Source organism: Scyliorhinus torazame, chromosome 7 (genome assembly GCF_047496885.1).
Source record: "Scyliorhinus torazame isolate Kashiwa2021f chromosome 7, sScyTor2.1, whole genome shotgun sequence".
Lineage (NCBI taxonomy): Eukaryota > Metazoa > Chordata > Chondrichthyes > Carcharhiniformes > Scyliorhinidae > Scyliorhinus > Scyliorhinus torazame.
The window spans coordinates 24,160,085-24,180,757 of NC_092713.1; the positions used below are offsets into that span (position 1 = coordinate 24,160,085).

A 20,673-nucleotide genomic window follows, 5' to 3' on the forward strand; every position below is an offset into this window, starting at 1 on the left:
CAATTTAGGATGGAAAACAAATGAAGGTCTTGCTGGCAATGCTTTCATTCCATGAATGAATTTTAAAAAATCACTGAAAACAAATTAAGTGTTCAATAACTTCTATTTTTATTCTTAATTTTTTCATGAGTCACCGGCAAGGCCAGCATTTGTTGCCCATCTCTCACTGCCCTTGAATTAAGTGGCTTTTACGACATTTCAAAGGGCTAACCAGGTGGGTTTTTAACAACAATCAATGTAGTTGTCATGGTCGCCATTATGGAGACTAGCTTTTATACTCCAAATTTATTAAATGAATTTAAATTCCATCAGATCCCATGGTGGGGTTTAAACCTATGTTCCCAGAGCATAAGCCTGGGCCTCTGGATTACTAGTCCATTGACATTAATACTAGGTTACATTTGTCAGTTTTGCTGTGCTCAAAATGGCAGCAACATTAACTGTATGTGCAATGCATCAGTCATCCGTTGTGTGTGATGGTATAAGAAATACAAGTTATTTTTCGAATATACTAGATTTATTGCATTGATTGATTTGCATGATGGGGCAGTTTATTTTTGCAGATCTCAATGATATTTAAAATGTGATAATATTGGGGTGCGTTTCTTTGGTAAATGTTTAATTTGTTAAACTTAAAATACAGGCAATAGATCACTGGCTCCTTGATAAAACATACTTAAATAAAGATATAATGCTGAATTACTTGTAGATGCATTTGTCCATATCAGTCATTGTAATTTCTACTTCAATGGTTTTGGAAAATCTGCAACTTTGTACATATTTTTTTTAATAAATATATTTTATTGAAGTTTTTCGATCAAACAAAAATTTCCCATTTTACAACTTTGTAATAATATATACATTGATCGTTTTTCCTATATATATCTGACACCCTACCATCACCCACCCATGCCCCCAAAATCACTCTGTCCTGGATCTCTTGCGCCGGGAGCTGCGGAAATTCCCTCACCTGTGGCCTCACAAATGCCCTCACTTGCATATAGCGAAATGCATTCCGAGGTGGCAACCCATATTTTTCTGTCAGTGCTCCCAGACTCGCGAACGTCCCGTCTAAGAACAAGTCCTTCAATTTCGCAATTCCTACTCGCTGCCAAGATTTAAATCCCCCATCTATCCTTCCCGGGACGAACCTATAGTTGTTCCTTATCGGGGACCACACTGAGGCACCCGTCACTCCCTTATGTCGTCTCCACTGCCCCCAAATTTTCAGAGTTGCCACCACCACTGGGTTTGTGGTGTATTTTTTCGGGGAGAACAGTAACGGCGCCGTCGCCAGTGCTTTCAGACTAGTTCCCCTACAGGACGCCATCTCCAATCTTTTCCACGCCGCTCCTTCCCCTTCCCTCATCCACTTACATATCATTGACACTTTGGCGGCCCAATAATAATCACTTAGACTCGGCAGCGCCAGTCCCCCTCTGTCCCTACTGCGCTGCAGGAACCCCCTCTTTACTCTTGGGGTCTTTCCAGCCCACACAAAGCTCATAATACTCTTGTCCACCTTCTTAAAAAAGGCCTTTGTAATCAGTACAGGGAGGCACTGGAACACAAAAAGAAACCTCAGAAGGACCACCATTTTAAACGCCTGTACCCTGCCTGCCAATGACAGGGGCGCCATGTCCCACCTCCTAAAGTCCTCTTCCATCTGCTCTACCAGTCGTGCCAAGTTAAGCTTATGCAAGGTTCCCTGGTTCCTGGCCACCTGGATCCCTAAATACCGGAAATCCCTTGTTACCCTCCTCAAGGGTAAATCGTCTATTCCCCTGCCCTGTTCCCCAGGGTGCATCACAAATAGTTCACTCTTCCCCATATTCAATTTATATCCTGAAAAGTGTCTGCATTATCTCAGGCATCCCCTCCACTGGGTCCGCGACATACAACAACAAATCATCCGCGTATAATGACACCCGATGCTCTTCTCCTCTAAGTACCCCCCTCCACTTCCTAGAGCCCCTCAGCGCTATGGCCAGTGGCTCAATTGCCAACGCAAACAGTAACGGGGACAGGGGACATCCCTGTCTTGTACCCCTATATAGTCAGAAGTGGTCAGATCGTTGCCTATTTGTAATCACACTTGCCACCGGGGCCCTGTACAGGAGCTGAACCCATCTAATAACCCCTCTCCAAATCCAAATCTCCTCAGTACTTCCCACAGGTAGTCCCACTCCACTCCATCAAATGCTTTCTCTGCATCCATCGCCACCACTATCTCCGCCTCCCCCTCCGGTGGGGGCATCATCATCACCCCCAGCAGCCTCCGTATATTAGCATTCAATTGCCTCCCTTTAACAAACCCCGTTTGATCATCAAGCACCACCCCAGGGACACAATCCTCTATCCTCGTTGCCATCACCTTGGCCAAAAGCTTGGCATCTACGTTCAAGAGGGAAATAGGCCTGTATGACCTGCACTGCAGCGGATCTTTGTCTCTTTTCAGGATCAGCGATATCGTCGCCTCCGACATCGTCGGGGGTAGTGTCCCCTTTCCCTAGCCTCATTAAAGGTTCTCGTCAGAAGTGGGGCCAGCAGGTCCACGTATTTCCTATAGAACTCCACCGGGAACCCATCCGGTCCCGGGGCCTTCCCTGCCTGCATGTTCCCAATTCCTTTTACCACCTCCTCCACCTCAATCTGCGCTCCCAGTCCTGTCATCTCCTGTTCCTCAACCTTCGGGAACTCCAGCTGGTCTAGGAAACGCATCATTCCCTCTTTCCCTTCCGGGGGTTGAGCCTTATATAGCCTCTCATAAAATACCTTAAACACCCCGTTCACCCTCTCCGCTCCCCGTTCCATCTTTCCCTCCTCGTCTCTAACCCCTCCGATCTCTCTCGCCGCCCCCCTCTTCCTAAGTTGTTGGGCCAGCAGCCGGCTCGCCTTCTCTCCATATTCATACTGCACTCCCTGTGCCTTCCTCCATTGTGCCTCCGCCTTACCCGTGGTCAACAAGTCAAAGTCCGTGTGCAATCTCCGTCTTTCCCTGTATAGCCCTTCATCTGGAGCCTCCGCATATTGCCTATCCACCCTCAAAATCTCCCTCAACAATCTCTCCCTTTCTGTATCCTCTTGTTTCCCCTTATGGGCCCTTATGGAGATCAGCTCCCCACTAACCACCGCCTTCAGCACCTCCCAGACCACTCCCACCTGGACCTCTCCGTCATCATTAATCTCTAGGTACCTTTCAATACATCCCCCTCACCCTTACACATACCCCCTTGTCCGCCAACAGTCCCATATCTGACTTCCGGGTGCGGCGATGACCAGCTGAGTCGCACGTTTCGGCAGCTCCCTGTGAAACGGACTTTTGGGCTCTTGATAGGAGCCCCAACGGCAATTTTGACGGCTAAAAACACTGTGCGGTAAACCAGAAGGGAATCCCCCCTGGATACGGATGGAAAAAGGAGGAGAGAGTGGCCAGATTGCAGTGGATCCTTTAGAACAGCGGCAAGGAAGGCAAGCAAAAACCAAGATGGCGTCGGAAGGTGGCAGTTTAACATGGGGGCCTGAACAACAAGAGTTCTTGAAATGCTGTGTGGAAGAGATCAAAAAGGAAATGAAGAAAGAGCTGTTGGCCCCGATACTACAGGCGATCAAAGGGCTAAAGGAGGAACAAAAGACCCAGGAGCGGGAGCTTCGGGTCGTGAAGGCAAAGGCAGCCGAGAATGAGGACGATATACAGGGCCTGGTGGTGAAGACGGAGACGCAGGAGGCACATCAGAAACGATGTGTGGAAAGGTTGGAGGCACTGGAAAACAACGCAAGGAGGAACAACCTGAGGATTCTTGGTCTTCCTGAAGGTGTGGAGGGAGCGGACGTCGGGGCATATGTGAGCACGATGCTGCACTCGTTAATGGGAGCGGAGGCCCCGGCGGGTCCGTTGGAGGTGGAGGGAGCATACCGAGTGATGGCGCGAGGACCGAAAGCAGGAGAAATTCCCAGAGCCATAGTGGTGAGATTCCTCCGTTTTAAGGATAGAGAAATGGTCCTTAGATGGGCGAAGAAAACTCGGAGCAGTAAATGGGAGAACGCGGTGATCCGCGTTTATCAAGACTGGAGTGCGGAGGTGGCGAGAAGGAGGGCGAGCTTTAATCGGGCCAAGGCGGTGCTTCATAAAAAGAAGATAAAATTTGGAATGCTGCAACCGGCAAGACTGTGGGTCACATATCGAGGGAGGCACCACTACTTTGAGACGGCGGATGAAGCGTGGACTTTTATTGTGGAAGAAAAACTGGAATGAGCGGGTTATTAAAAAGAACGTTCGAACAAAGTGGTGGGGCGAATGTGGGGGGCAAAGAGGGGTTTTATGTACTAATCCTGCGATGTGGTAACTTTTCTCTCTCCCACAGGTGGTGATGGGGGGAGGAGGGGAGGTGGAGGAGATGGGGCGTTGGCCATTGGGGGCGGGACCAAGGGAGAAGCGCGGGCTTGGTTCCCGCGCTATGATAATCATGGCGGGAATAGAGAAGCAGGAAGGAGGGGGCGTCGCACGGTGCGAGCCGAGGTCACGGGGGGAAGCCGAGGTCAGCCAGAGTTTGCTGACTTCTGGGAGCAACATGGGGGGAGTAATTACGCTAGCGGGGGATCTAGCGGGGGGGGGGGTGGGAGGGGGGAATTACTGGGTTGCTGCTGCTGGGGAGAGGGGGGAGCTGGTATGGGAGAGGATGGGCGGGGGGGGGCACCGCCTGGGGGAGATACAGCTGCGTGGGAACCGGGTGAGGAGCTGGAAAAAGGTGATGGCTAATCGACAAGGGGGGGGGGGTAGGAAGCCCCCCAACTCGGCTGATCACGTGGAACGTGAGAGGGCTGAACGGGCCGATAAAGAGGGCACGGGTACTCGCACACCTTAAGAAACTTAAGGCAGATGTGGTTATGTTACAGGAAACGCACCTGAAACTGATAGACCAGGTTAGGCTACGCAAAGGATGGGTGGGGCAGGTGTTCCATTCGGGGTTAGATGCGAAAAACAGGGGGGTGGCTATATTAGTGGGGAAGCGGGTAATGTTCGAGGCAAAGACTATAGTGGCGGATAACGGGGGCAGATACGTGATGGTGAGTGGCAAACTACAGGGGGAGACGGTGGTTTTGGTAAACGTATATGCCCCGAACTGGGATGATGCCAATTTTATGAGGCGGATGCTAGGACGCATTCCGGACCTAGAGATGGGAAAGCTGATAATGGGGGGAGATTTTAATACGGTGTTGGAACCAGGGCTGGATAGGTAGAAGTCCAGGACTGGAAGGAGGCCGGCAGCAGCCAAGGTACTTAAAGATTTTATGGAGCAGATGGGAGGTGTAGACCCGTGGAGATTTAGCAGACCTAGGAGTAAGGAGTTCTCATTTTTCTCCTATGTCCATAAAGTCTACTCGCGATAGACTTTTTTGTGCTGGGTAGGGCATTGATCCCGAAGGTGATGGGAACGGAGTATACGGCTATAGCCATTTCGGATCACGCTCCACACTGGGTGGACTTGGAGATAGGGGAGGAAACAGGAGGGCGCCCACCCTGGAGAATGGACATGGGACTAATGGCAGATGAGGGGGTGTGTCTAAGGGTGAGGGGGTGCATTGAAAAGTACTTGGAACTCAATGATAATGGGGAGGTCCAGGTGGGAGTGGTCTGGGAGGCGTTGAAGGCGGTGGTTAGAGGGGAGCTGATATCAATAAGGGCACATAAAGGGAAGCAGGAGAGTAAGGAACGGGAGCGGTTGCTGCAAGAACTTTTGAGGGTGGACAGACAATATGCGGAAGCACCGGAGGAGGGACTGTACAGGGAAAGGCAAAGGCTACATGTAGAATTTGACTTGCTGACTACAGGCACTGCAGAGGCACAATGGAGGAAAGCACAGGGTGTACAGTACGAATATGGGGAGAAGGCGAGCAGGTTGCTGGCACACCAATTGAGGAAAAGGGGAGCAGCGAGGGAAATAGGGGGAGTGAGGGATGAGGAAGGAGAGATGGAGCGGGGAGCGGAGAGAGTGAATGGAGTGTTCAAGACATTTTATAAAAAATTATATGAAGCTCAACCCCCGGATGGGAGGGAGAGAATGATGGGCTTCTTGGATCGGCTGGAATTTCCCAAGGTGGAAGAGCAGGAAAGGGTGGGACTGGGAGCACAGATCAAGGTAGAAGAAGTGGTGAAAGGAATTAGGAGCATGCAGGCGGGAAAGGCCCCGGGACCGGATGGATTCCCAGTTGAATTCTATAGAAAATATGTGGACTTGCTCGCCCCGGTACTGACGAGGACCTTTAATGAGGCAAAGGAAAGGGGACAACTGCCCCCGACTATGTCTGAAGCAACGATATCGCTTCTCTTAAAGAAGGAAAAGGACCCGCTACAATGCGGGTCCTATAGACCTATTTCCCTCCTAAATGTAGATGCCAAGGTACTGGCCAAGGTAATGGCAATGAGAATAGAGGAATGTGTCCCGGGGGTGGTCCACAAGGACCAAACTGGGTTTGTGAAGGGGAGACAGCTGAACACGAATATACGGAGGTTGTTAGGGGTAATGATGATGGCCCCACCAGAGGGAGAAACGGAGATAGTAGTGGCGATGGATGCGGAGAAAGCATTTGATAGAGTGGAGTGGGATTATTTGTGGGAGGTGTTGAGGAGATTTGGTTTTGGAGAGGGGTATGTTAGATGGGTGCAGCTGTTGTATAGGGCCCCAGTGGCGAGCGTGGTCACGAATGGACGGGGATCTGCATATTTTCGGCTCCATAGAGGGACAAGGCAGGGATGCCCTCTGTCCCCATTATTGTTTGCACTGGCGATTGAGCCCCTGGCGATAGCGTTGAGGGGTTCCAAGAAGTGGAGGGGAGTACTTAGGGGAGGAGAAGAGCACCGGGTATCTTTGTATGCGGACGATTTGCTACTATACGTGGCGGACCCGGTGGAGGGGATGCCAGAAATAATGCGGATACTTGGGGAGTTTGGGGATTTTTCAGGGTATAAATTGAACATGGGGAAAAGTGAGTTGTTTGTGGTGCATCCAGGGGAGCAGAGTAGAGAAATAGAGGACCTACCGTTGAGGAAGGTAACAAGGGACTTTCGTTACCTGGGGATCCAGATAGCTAAGAATTGGGGCACATTGCATAGGTTAAATTTAACGCGGTTGGTGGAACAGATGGAGGAGGATTTCAAGAGATGGGATATGGTATCCCTGTCAATGGCAGGGAGGGTGCAGGCGGTTAAGATGGTGGTCCTCCCGAGATTCCTCTTTGTGTTTCAGTGCCTCCCGGTGGTGATCACGAAGGCTTTTTTTAAAAGGATTGAAAAGAGCATCATGGGTTTTGTGTGGGCCGGGAAGACCCCGAGAGTGAGGAAGGGATTCTTACAGCGTAGCAGGGATAGGGGGGGGCTGGCACTACCGAGCCTAAGTGAGTATTATTGGGCCGCTAATATTTCAATGGTGAGTAAGTGGATGGGAGAGGAGGAGGGAGCGGTGTGGAAGAGATTAGAGAGGGCGTCCTGTAGGGGGACTAGCCTACAGGCTATGGTGACAGCCCCATTGCCGTTCTCACCGAGGAACTACAGCACAAGCCCGGTGGTGGTGGCTACACTGAAGATTTGGGGACAGTGGAGACGGCATAGGGGAAAGACTGGAGCCTTGGGGGGGTCCCCGATAAGAAACAACCATAGGTTTGCCCCGGGGGGAATGGATGGGGCATATGGAATGTGGCAAAGAGCAGGAATAACGCAACTGAAAGATCTGTTTGTGGATGGGAAGTTCGCGAGTCTGGGAGCGCTGACCGAGAAATATGGGTTGCCCCAAGGGAATGCATTCAGGTATATGCAACTGAGGGCTTTTGTGAGGCAACAGGTGAGGGAATTCCTGCAGCTCCCGACACAAGAGGTGCAGGACAGAGTGATCTCAAAGACATGGGTGGGGGATGGTAAGGTGTCAGATATATATAGGGAAATGAGGGACGAAGGGGAGACTATGGTAGATGAACTAAAAGGGAAATGGGAAGAAGAGCTGGGGGAGGAGATCGAGGAGGGGCTGTGGGCAGATGCCCTAAGCAGGGTAAACTCGTCGTCCTCGTGTGCCAGGCTAAGCCTGATTCAGTTTAAGGTATTACACAGGGCACATATGACTGGAGCACGGCTCAGTAAATTTTTTTGGGTGGAGGATAGGTGTGCGAGGTGCTCGAGTAGCCCAGCGAATCATACCCATATGTTTTGGTCATGCCCGGCACTACAGGGGTTTTGGATGGGGGTGACAAAGGTGCTTTCAAAAGTAGTAGGAGTCCGGGTCGAACCAAGCTGGGGGTTGGCTATATTTGGGGTTGCACAAGAGCCGGGAGTGCAGGAGGCGAGAGAGGCTGATGTTTTGGCCTTTGCGTCCCTAGTAGCCCGGCGCAGGATATTGCTAATGTGGAAAGAAGCCAAGCCCCCGGGGGTGGAGACCTGGATAAATGACATGGCGGGGTTTATAAAGCTAGAGCGGATTAAGTTCGTCCTAAGAGGGTCGGCTCAAGGGTTCACCAGGCGGTGGCAACCGTTCGTCGAATACCTCGCAGAAAGATAGACGGAATGGGAAAAAGAAGGCAGCAGCAGCAGCCCAGGATCGGGGGGGGGGGGGGGGGGGGGGGGGTGGGGGGGTGGGGGGTGGGGGGAGGAGGAACCAGAAGGACTCTCAGGGTTGTTAATATATACTGTATAGTATGTATAGGTCGTTGCTACAGATAATTATATATTGGACTGTTAAATTATATTTTTGGAGAGTGTTACTTGTGACAAGGCAGTTGCCAATTAGGGCTAGTTTTCATTTTTGTTATTTATTATTTATTCATTTTTTTTTTGTTTATAAAATAGGTCATTGTTATTTGTGTTGTTATAATATTGTGTAAAGGATGCACAATGTACTGTGTTGGTTGACCAAAAATTTTCAATAAAATATTTAATAAAAAAAAAACAGTCCCATATCTAATCTCCAGAGTGGGCGCTGTTCCTTTTCCTCTCCTACTTCCAGATCTACCCAATGTGGGGCATGATCTGAAATGGCTATAGCCGAATACTCCGTTCCTGCCACCTTCGGGATCAGCGCCCTTCCCAGGACAAAGAAGTCTATCCGGGAGTACACTTTGTGGACATGGGAGAAGAAGGAAAACTCTTTACTCCTTGGCCTAGTAAATCTCCAGGGATCCACTCCTCCCATCTGCTCCATAAAGCCCTTAAGCACCTTGGCCGCTGCCGGCCTCCTCCCGGTCCTAGATCTGGACCGGTCCAGCCCTGGTTCCAGCACCATGTTGAAGTCCCCCACCCCCCATTACCAACTTTCCCATCTCCAGGTCTGGGATGCGCCCCAACATGCGCTTCATAAAGTTCACGTCATCCCAGTTCGGGGCATATGCATTCACCAGCACCACCGCCTCACCTTGCAATCTGCCACTCACCATCACGTATCTACCCCCACTGTCCACCACTATGGTCTTCGCCTCAAACAATACCCGTTTCCCCACCAGTATTGCCACCCCTCTATTTTTTTGCATCCAAGCCCGAGTGGAATACCTGTCCCACCCATCCTTTTCTTAATCTGACCTGATCCGCCAGTTTCAGGTGCGTCTCCTGAAGCATGACCACGTCTGCCTTTAGCTTCTTTAGGTGCGCAAGTACCCTTGCCCTCTTAATCGGCCCATTCAACCCTCTCACGTTCCACGTGATCAACCGGGTTGGGGGGCTCTTTACCCCCCCCCTCGTTGACTAGCCATCCCCTTTTTTAGACCAGCTCCTCACCCGGTTCCCACGCACCCGCTTATCCCCCCGACGGCGCCCTCCCATCCCGACCATCCCATCCCGTAACAGCTCCCCCTTCCCCTTAGCAGCAGCAACCCAGTTACCCCCCCCCCCCCGCTAGATCCCTCTCTAGCTTAGTTGCTCCCCCCATTTTGCTTCCGGAAGTCAGCAAACTCTGGCTGACCTCGGCTTCCCCCGTTTATCCTTAGCCTCTCATTATGTGAGGCCCCCTCCTTCCTGCGCCCCCTTTTCCCGCCGCAATTTCCATAGCGCGGGAACAAAGCCCGCGCTTCCCTCTCGGCACCGCCCCTGATGGCGCAGCTCCCTCTCTCCTTCCCCCTCCCCTTCCCACCGGCGCCCACATTTCTTTGTGTCCCCCCCCTTCGAGGGGAAAGAAAATTTTCCCCCATCTGATTCACAGTCCCTTACCACCACCTCACTACTTCATTTCAAACACACTTTCTCCAATCTAGTCCAACTTCTCCTCTTCAATAAATGTCCACGCCTCTTCTGCCGTCTCGAAGTAGTGGTGTTTACCCTGGTATGTAACCCGCAGTCTTGCCGGCTGCAACATTCCGAACTTCACTTTCCTCTTGTGGAGCACCGCCCTGGCCCGATTGAAACTCGCCCTCCTTCTCGCCACCTCCGCACTCCAATCCTGATACACGCGGATCACCGCGTTATCCCACCTGCTGCTCCGTGTCTTTTCGCCCATCTCGGGACCATTTCCCTGTCCTTGTAGCGGTGGACCCTCACCACTATTGCTCGAGGTATTTCTCCTGCCTTTGGTCTTCTGACGAGGACTCGATACGCTCCCTCCATTTCCAGGGGGCCCGTCAGGGCCTCAGCTCCCATTAAGGTATGAAGCACCGTGCTCACATACGCCCCAACGTCGGCTCCCTCTGCCCCTTCGGGAAGACCCAAGATTCTTAAGTTCTTCCTCCTCGAGCTATTTTCCAGGGCTTCCAGTCTCTCCATACACCTCTTATGTAGTGCCTCGTGCGTCTCCGTCTTCACCACCAAGCCCTGTATCTCGTCCTCATTCTCGGCAGCTTTTGCCTTCACTCCACGGAGCTCCATCTCTTGGGTCTTCTGCGCCTCCTTTAACCCCTCAATCGCCTGCAGCATCGGCGCCAGCACCTCCTTCTTGAGCTCCTCCACACATCGCCGGAGGAACACCTGCTGTTCCAGGCCCCATACCAACTGGCCTCCCTCCACCGCCATCTTGCTTCTCACTTCCCTTCTTTGCCGCTGCTCCAGAGGATCCTCCGCAATCTGGCCACTATTATCTCTCCTGTCCATTCACATCCGGGGGGACTCCCTTCTATGTCGCCTCACAGTGGGTTTAGCCTTCGAAAATTGCCGTTGGGGCTCCCGATAAGAGCCCAAAAGTCCGTTAAAATGGGAGGTGCCGAAACGTGCGACTTAGCTGGTCATCGTCACACCTGGCAACTTTGTACATATTATACTGCTTCCAAACACGATGAAGAATTTTGCTCACTGAAGATTTTAGAAATATGTTTCAGCAGCCTGAGAATTTGTAAATACAAATATTGTCTCAAATTATTGTATACGGTGCATGGGATTTTCATTCTAGGATCAAATGACTTTAAATGTTCTTGTTTGAGAAAATTGTTCACAAGTTTTGTGCTAGTGGGCTCACAATTTTAAAACCCTTGGGGATTGTGAGATGATTTAACGTGGTGTCAGTGTGTTATACCAGAGGTACCACTGCAAGTAAGTAGAAACTAGGTGTTTCTCCACATGTAAACTAGGAAAATCAGGTCAATCTGCTACACTTGGGTTCCGGGTTCAATCACAAATGACATGTTGCATGACTTTTGAAAAGGTGAGCTATCCCTCCTCGCCCTTCTCAACCTGTCAGTAGCCTTTAACACGGTTCACCACACCATCCTCCTCCAATGTGTCTCCAGTCCCTCATCTAATTCTGACTGCTTGATATCTCCAATTTTAATTGATCTACCATTGATGGTGGGTCCTGCCTTCAAATGCCTAGCCCCCCAAGCTCAAATTCCTTTCTTGCACCCTTCCATCTTTCATCCTTTTAAGATGCACCTTAAAACCCCTCTCTTTGACCAAGCTTTTGGTCATCTGATTGAATATCTCCTCTGGCTCAGTATTATAGTTTGCTTTAGCATGCTATGAAGTGCTTTAGGAAATCTTTTTTAACATTAAATGTTGAATATAAATTACTATTATTTTCATCTCTACGTTGCCTGTTTCTGCCCCATTAGATAAACCCATGTTTTTGTCACCGAGTGCCAATCTTTCACCAGCCTTTTAACCCGAACCCTTAAACTTCACTTTGCCAAAATTTCATCCTGCCCACACAAAAATCCTGCTGCTCTTCACTTCAACTGACACTGGCTTCCTATCCTTCAAGAAATGTATTTAAAATCCTCATCCACAAGTCACCAAGCTTGCCCATGCCCTCTAATCACCTCCACCCTGAATCTGGAACTCTGAAAATGTTTTACTTGACTTTTTTTGTAATACCTCTTCCTCTCTTTTTACCTTTAAATGTCTTCTTAAACCCACCTATTTGATAATGCTGTATAATTTTTCTAACTCCACTTGTTTAGTGTTTAGCTTGCTCTTCTTTGAAGTTTTTTTTTCAAAGTTGAAGTCCGTACATGACTGGAAGCTTGTTGTTAAGTGCATAAGACATGGAATTCTGTCCCTTCTTATGATATATTACAGTGTTGTGCTTGAATGCCTTGTTGCAACAGAGCATCTGCTGTTGATGCAGTTATTTTCTATATTTATTGTACCACATCATATGACTGCTGCTGCTTTCAGTTCCAGTAGCAGATGTTATCACTGTTGAAGAAACCCTGAAGTAAAGCTTGCACAGCTGGAGGCATGTGATGAGGCCAAGTTGCTGGATTCCTTTCAGAAGTTTAGAAGCTAGTACAGAAAATTAATTGCAGCAAATTTCGTACATAAACAAGGCTTTGTGTTATTGTAAGATAATCTATAAAGCTATATGCTGACCAGTAGATTGTTGAATTCTATGGTCAATTCTTGCAAAACATGGTTTTGTTCACTTTGTAACCCATGTTCCTTTTTCCAATGTTAAAATAAAAAATCATTACTGTATGCCTAAGCAGGCAAATGTCAAAACACAGCACAATTTCATATTTAAACTTAAAATTTATGTAGTCTTTGTCATGGTATGAAGCACAAATATTTTTAAAAGTCGAATTGGAAATACAAAATGGTTGATGAAATGTATCAACTTTATTCCATTGTCTATGAATGATACATTGCAATCATGATGTACAAAGTAGTCATTTTATTTATAACCTCACTACGCTGGCTCTTCAATGTACGGCATGGCGTTTTGTATGCGCAATTGAATCAGTCCCTACAGTGTAGAAGGAGGCCATTCAGCCCATTGAGTCTGCATGAGCCCTCCAAAAGAGCATTCCATCCACCCTATCCTTGTAATTCTGTAATTTAACCTGCACATCACTGGACACTAAGGGGAAATTTAGCATGGCCAGTCCACCTAACCCACACAATTTTGGACTGTGGGAGGAATTTGGAGCACCCGGAGGAAACCACCCATGTCGACACTGGGAAAACGTGCAAACTCCACACATCACCCAAGGCTGGAATTGAATCCAGGTCCCTGGCGCTGTGAGGCAGCAGTGCTAACCAATGTGCCACCCTTAATTGGAGGAATTATTAGTGGAAATTGGTGAAATTAATTTTAACTGTGTGTAATTATGAATTTGTGGAGTGAGGTACGGTGGTGGAGAACTGAAGCCAGTGTTTTCTAGTATTTTTCTTTCTCCCGGTGTCTGCGTGGGTTTCCTCCGGGTGCTCCAGTTTCCTCCCACAATCCAAAGATGTGCTGGTAAGGTGGATTGGCCACGCTAAATTGCCCCTTAGAGTTCAAAGGTTAGGTGAGGTTACTGGGTTACGAGGATAGGGTGGAGGTGTGGGCTTAAAGAGGGTGCTCTTTCAACGGCCAGTGTAGACTTGATGGGCCAAATGGCCTCATTCTGCATTGTAAATTATATGTGATTCTTGTGTGATACACTGTAATCTCTCAAGTCCCAAATGCTTGGGACCAAGTCACTTATGAATTTTGGAATTTTCTGGATTATAGAATGTCTAACCGCAAGTGTGTGAATTGGAGAACACTATGGATATAAATATTTACTTGAAGCTTAAAACTGTGGCAAAACATTATAAAGCAACAATAAAAATTGTTTTATATATCCAAACACACTACTTTCCATGTTTTTGCTCCCAAAATGCTGTACTAAAATGATGCCATGGGTGGCTTGGAACTGCTCAAAATATTTCACGGCTTGTTTCCGAATAATTGATTTTTAAAAATAAATAAATAAATTTCAAGAGATGCGGGCGTCTTTGGCAAGTCCAGCATTTGTTCCCTGTTTCTCTAATTACCCTTGAACTGAGTGGCATGCCCCACCATTTCAGAGGGTAGTTCTGAGTTAACCACTAATGTAACTACACCGGTAAGGATGGCAGATTTCCTTCCTTAAAGGACAGATGGAACCAGATGGATTTTTACAACAATCGGTGATGGTTGTCATGGTCACCATTGCTGAGACTCTCTTTCAATTCTAGATTTTATTCATTGAATTTGTAGTTTCCACTAGCTGCCATGGTGGAAGTTAAACCTGCATCCCAAGGGCATTAGTGTTCGCTCTCTCTCTCCCTCTCTCTCTCCCTCTCTCTCCACCCCCCGCCCCTCTCCAAATAACTAAAATATATAGCCATATGATTATACTGCTCAAAGTAATGTTTGTACTGTGTAGAGTTCTTTGCAAAGTTGAATCTGATTGATTTCCTGCTCAACATTGTGCTTTAAAATTTTAGCTTAACTGGAAGTTTTGCAAATGCTCATCAGTCGTCATTTAAGTTTTGCCCATGAGCATTTGCCCTATGATTGTGTAAATGGACATACATTCATTAACTAAATGATAGTTTGGATCTTAAGCAGTCCCTTGGAGTCAAGGATGACTTGCTTCCATACTAAAAATGTGTTCTCAGGTGCCTGAAGAGCTCAATGCACAGCTTAGTGTCTGTCACAGGTGGGGCAGACGCTGGTTAGAGGAGTGGGTTGCCATGCGATCCAATTGCGGTCGACACTTGGATTTAATTTATTCTTGGCGATGAAAGTTGAGATGTTCAACTCTTCCTGAGGTGCTTTTCCCCAACGCTGTTGTGGGCCGGGAATTTGCAGATGTCGATGGGAATGTTGCACTTTTTCAAAAGAGGCTTTGTGTGGGTATCCTTGAAGTGTTTCCTCTGCTCTCCTGGGGTTGCTTGTCATGTCCATGCTCAGAGTAGTGAGTTTGTTTCGGGAGTCTCATGTCAGTCATGGGGATACTGTGGCCTGCCCAGTGGAGGTGATCAAATGTGGTCAAGGCTTTGATGCTGGGGATGTTGGCCTGAGCAAGAACACGTTGGTGTGCCTGTTCTGCAAATGGATTTGCAGGATATTGCAGAGGCAATGCTGGTGGTTTGAGGTGCCTGCTATACGTAGTCCAAGCCGTTATTATATTAAATGGCAGAGCAGGGCTGAAATAAGTTTATTTGTGAAAATCTAATTTTTAATAGAACTTTGTAAACCAATTCGCTATTTTTCCTGACAATTTTTACCTCTTCTGAAAAGTATTTAATGTTTCAGGTTTGGGTGTAATGCTGTAGTTGGGTTGAAGCTCTAGTTTCCGCTTTGCTGTGGAATTGATGTGTTATTTCATCTTTGGTGCTTTCTTGGTTGCACTTTCTGATGGATAACGTGGGAGGCTTTATGGCAGATATCCAATGGTGTATTTGGACTTAAGCTTTTTTTTCGTTTTTCATGTTCAAGCTGGTTTCTATGGCAGTGCATTTCTTATCAGCTGTAAAATCCACCTATTCACCTGCATAATTATGTCCATGGGCATTCATGTTGTCATCTAGAATATTAGTGCATATAGGTACTGGATTAGCATGTAGGAATGTTTAGCCTCTGATTCCACTTTTGTTTTGTTCAAGCGACAATTCAGATTGACTAAAATTCAAAGATTAATTTGTTCAGAATCACGGCTTTTATTTCCTACTAACAGTTTGTATCATCATGTTTCATATGTCCCAAGTTAAGTGTCTGTTGTGTGGTGATGAACTTTAGTTAACATTTGAATTTTACAATCCACAATGAGCATGCTTTGCTCCCATCCACTGTACACTTGAGGATTTTTTTTTGTTTTAAACTATCGCGTCTAAATATTTTGGTGACTTCATTCACTAAAGTTTTTGTAAAATAGAATATTTTAAAAATATTTAATGCAGTTTTTGCAAAGTGTTAAACTTTTTAAAATCTCTAATGTAAAAAAACCGATGATTCCCCTGCCTTTGTTGATTTGCAGCTGCTTGGCTATTTCCCTTTTTCATTATCCATCTCACAAGCAATCAAGCGGGCTGCTTTGTCCTGGATGGTGTGGAGTTTCTTGAGTGTTGGTGGAGCTGCACTCATCCAGGCAAGTGGGGAGTATTCCATTGCACTCCTGACTTGTTCCTTTTAGATAGTGGACAGGTTTTGGGGGATCAAAAGGTGAATCAAAAGGATTCTTAGCCTTTGACCTGCCCTGGTAGCCACGGAATTGATATGGCTAGTCCAGTTCAGTTCCTGATCAATGGTAACACCCAGGATGTTGATTGTGGGGGATTCAGTGATGGCAATGCCGTTGAATATCAAAGACGATGGTTAGATCCTCTCTTGTCGGAGATGGTCATTGCCTGGCACTTGTGTCATTCGAATGTAACTTGCCACTTGTCACCCCAAGCCTGGCTATTGACCAGGTCTTGCTGCATTTGACAATGGAATGCTTCATTATCTGAGGAGTCTGCTGCTAAACATTGTGCAGTCATCTGCGAACATCCCCACTTTGGACCTTATAAAGGAAGGGAGGTCATTGATGAAACAATCGAAGATGGTTAGGCCGAGGACACTACCTGAGGAACTCCTGCAGTGATGTCCTGGAAGTGAGATGATTGACCTCCAACCACCACAACCATTTTCCTTTGTACCAGATATTACTTGAGCCAGTGGAGATTTTCCCCTCTGGTTCCTATTGATTCCAGTTTAGCTAGGGCTCCTTGATCCCATACTCTGTCAAATGCTGCTTAATGTCAAGCGCAGTCAGTCTCATCTCACTGGAAGTTATTAAAGAAAAGTTATTTTGTTTGGCTATTGCTTTGGCTGATGCAATCTGTTTTTGTAATGGCAGCAGGTTTTGGTCTTTGTTTTATGCTGTAGCACAGGGTACCGTAACAATACTGTCTTGTATTAATACCTTACTGACTTATCAGGAATCATGAGCGATGAGCATATTAGGTCTTTGATTGATTAGAGAACAATCTAATTCCTTGGTGCTTTCAAAGAACATCATGGGCTGCATGGCCTCTTTGAGTGCTGCAAAGTTTTATGAGGATCATGAATGCCTCTGGACTCGTGGAATTTTATTATTTTCTGACCTATTTTACTGTTTACTCGGACTGCCAATGACAGAGGCCTCCGTGTTTTTAACATGTAAGCAGATAAAATATTATGTACAAAGTTATTGTTTTGACTAAAGCTGGATAGAATTCTAACTTGGTTCTTTTGGTAAAATACATAATATTTCTGTTTTTTATTCTCCACCATTCACCTGTAGGAAGATTCAATTAAGGGAGGATGTAATTGAGGGTAAATGATTGAAACTGAAATTGAATGTCTTTTGAGTTTGAATCGCATAATTTCCCCAGACTATACAAGTGCATCAGAAATCTATTTGCAGTTCTGTTGGTGAGCAAAACATAATTTTATGTTGGAACTTCTTGATCCTTGATGAACCAAATATATATAAACCTGTATGTGCATATGCATGCACAACCAACCTGTATTGACCAAATAGGTTGCTCAAAAGGGAGAGATTGGGTGAAATTGTTTTCTTCTGGGGGTTCTTGAAACACAGAATTCTCTCCCCAAAACATTAGTGCAAGAAGAAAAGTTCAGTTGTTAAAAATGAATACTTTTGAGGTACAGGAAAGAGAAGGGGGAATTGGAGCATCTCTTGTAAAGAACTGGCACTAGTGTGTTGAATCATATGGTCCAGCAGAGTATTGTAAACTTGTGAGATTTTCAAGATTGTCAAGACCTTGTAGCACAGGTTAATCTAGTCCGAGGTCAGTTGTAACACTGATCCCTGGACTTGAAAAGGATTTTACTCCGTGCACTGTAGTACATTGCATCGATAATAATTGCGGGTAAGTTTGTTGGAAAAAGAAAGTGAAAGTTAGGCAGCATTTTGGTCCCTGGTCTCTTGATCCAGGAATCCATATTCATTGTCGAAATCCAAAAAGGTTCAAGTCTTTTCTTGCAGACTTTCTCTGAGCAAGTTGCTCATACTTTGTTATTGTGGCGTATACATCTACTGCCACCTGCGATGAGGAATTTGCCTTTTTTCTTTAGTTTCCGGTGTCACCTGTGCTCTTCTGACATTGGCTGCTTTTTGAATAATTTATATAGCCTTCTGTAATCATGTAATTCGAAAGAGATTTTCAGTTAACTCGGATTTTGAGTCTCTCTCTTGGGTAGCCTGGGATGTAGATTAGGATGTGACCACCTTTCATTATGTGGATTGTTTATTACAGAATTGAAAATGTTTTGGTACGGTGCCAGTCCTGCCTTCACAGCTCGGTATTCTTTCACTCCTTATTTGAATTTGAGATTCCTTTTGCTGTCAAAGCTAAGTGCTGTCAGAAGAAATCCTTTTTCATATACATAAAAATGACCTGTCCAAAATACAGGCAGTGATACAGTTTGTGTGACCAAGTAACAAAGCAACAAATCTTTCTCTTGCTTTTTACCTTTTTCATCACCTATTAATCATAGCAGGAAATCCAGTGGGTTCTATTAGGGCATGTAAATCACTGCACCACATTTTTCTTCTGTGTTTCACCCAGGAAATAAAATTGAAAATTGATCCTATAGTAATATGCTAAGATTTCAGTAAAGTGTACCGAGTCAGTGCAATTTTTCTATGTAGCCCATTGTTTGTGAATCAAGAAATATATTCTATGGTTCTATTTATTTATCAAAATATTCAGAATTGCAAATGTTCTCAGATTTTTTCTGTGAAAGAGATGTGTGAATATTGAAAGCTACCACTCAAAGGCCTAATAAAATTGGATTTTAATTAAACTGCTGCAGAGATGGTATTAGCATTGGGCCATCAGTTGTTAGAATGTGTATTTTATTAATGTATATTGAATGTAGTTACAGGCATTGAGAAAGATTAGCTGCAGTAATTGTCCTCTTAAGATTGGCAACAAAATAATAAATTGCATGGAACTGTTTGCATGTATGCTTTCCTAAAGAGAGAATTATAACGCCCAGAGCATTCTGGTTTTACAGGTTCACTACCCCAATCAAATGCATTGACTAAAGGAATACAGGACATGGTATGATTGAGGCATATTATGAAATCGGGCAGTTACACTCATCGACCCTCTAGGTGACAACTGGTAAGGTCTGTTATTGGGAATGAAAAATTGAATGATATAGAATATGTTGAAATTAAAAACAGCTAATTTTATCGCTAAGGTTACTTTACACTGGAAATGCACTCGTTACATGACACCTGACTTATACCTTGAAGATTGTGGAAAGACTTGGGTGAGACACTCGCTGCATAATACCTAGCCTCTGACCTTTCTGTCACCGTACTTATGTAGCTGATCCAGTTTAGTTTTTGGCCAATTGACCCAGAGTTCTGATGGTTGAGATTTAGCATTGATAATGCTGTTCAATGTGAAAGGCAAGTGGTTTACATTCTCTGTTAGATATGGTCATTGCCTGGTGATTGTGTGGTACAAATGTTATTTGCCACTTAAGAATCCAATCTGAAATGCTGTCCAAGTCTTGCTGTGAGTTGACATGAACTGCTTTATGACATGATGAATTGCAAGTGAAACAATACTCTGGAATCATAAAGCGAGCAGTTCCAATTGTGAACTTAGGATATGGGAAGGTGATTGTGCCTAGGACTCCAGCCATGAGGAACTCCTGCAGCAAACCTCTTGGGCTGAGATGATCAGCCTCCCAACTACTGTTGTAGTCTTATTTGTGCTTGGTATGGCTCCAGCCAGTTTGGACTTTTATCCCTGATCCCCAAAAACTGCCTTGCTCTCCAGGACAATCACTCGTGCGTCAGGCCTTCAACTCTTATGTTCTGGCTGAGGGTGCAATGAAGTGTGGACTGGAATGGTTCTGGTAAAAGCCAAATTGATCATTAATATAATTGAATTAAATGATCTGTTTGTAAACATAGTCACTCAGATAAGCATGTTTGGGACTAATATGGAGTATTAACACCACCATTGAGTGATGGAATTTTCATTGATTTTTCAGGGTGGTTGGGGCAAGGTGAGCGCGTCGGGGAAATGCAGAGTGGTCTCCATTCATAGAATCATCGAATAACTACTGTGCAGAAGAAGGCCATTTGGTCCATTTAGTCTGCACCGACTCTCCAAAAATGCATGCTAACAGAGGTCCACTCCCCCGTCCTTATTCCTGTAACCCTACCTAACCTTTGGACATGAAGGGGCAATCTAGCATGACCAATCCACCTAACCTGCATATCATTGGACTGTGGGAGGAAACCATAGCTCCCAGAGAAAACCCACACAGACATGGGGAAAATGAACAAACTGCACACATTCATGTAACTCTCGGAAAATATAAACATCACAAATGAGCAAGTCATGGTTTATGAATAGTTTTCCTCAAGATATGTCACACCCCCAACCTAACACCAGCATCCCTTCACCCGGCACACCCCCCTCACCCCCCAAATCTGTGAGTTTAACTTTCACCTGTTGTAAAACATCCA

General features: G+C 46.1%; 1 protein-coding gene across 2 annotated transcripts in view; it reads left to right on the forward strand.

Annotated features, from left to right (window-relative positions):
• LOC140426092 (heparan sulfate 2-O-sulfotransferase 1) overlaps positions 1–20,673 on the forward strand; it is a 273,815-nt gene that overhangs the window by 62,867 nt on the left and 190,275 nt on the right. The window contains exon 2 of one of the 2 annotated variants that reach the window (XM_072510441.1): positions 19,197–19,306. The exons of the other annotated variant lie outside the window; for it this stretch is intronic. The gene's annotated coding sequence lies outside the window, so the exon portion shown is untranslated. The remainder of the gene's footprint in view (positions 1–19,196; positions 19,307–20,673) is intronic. 2 annotated transcript variants of the gene reach the window in all.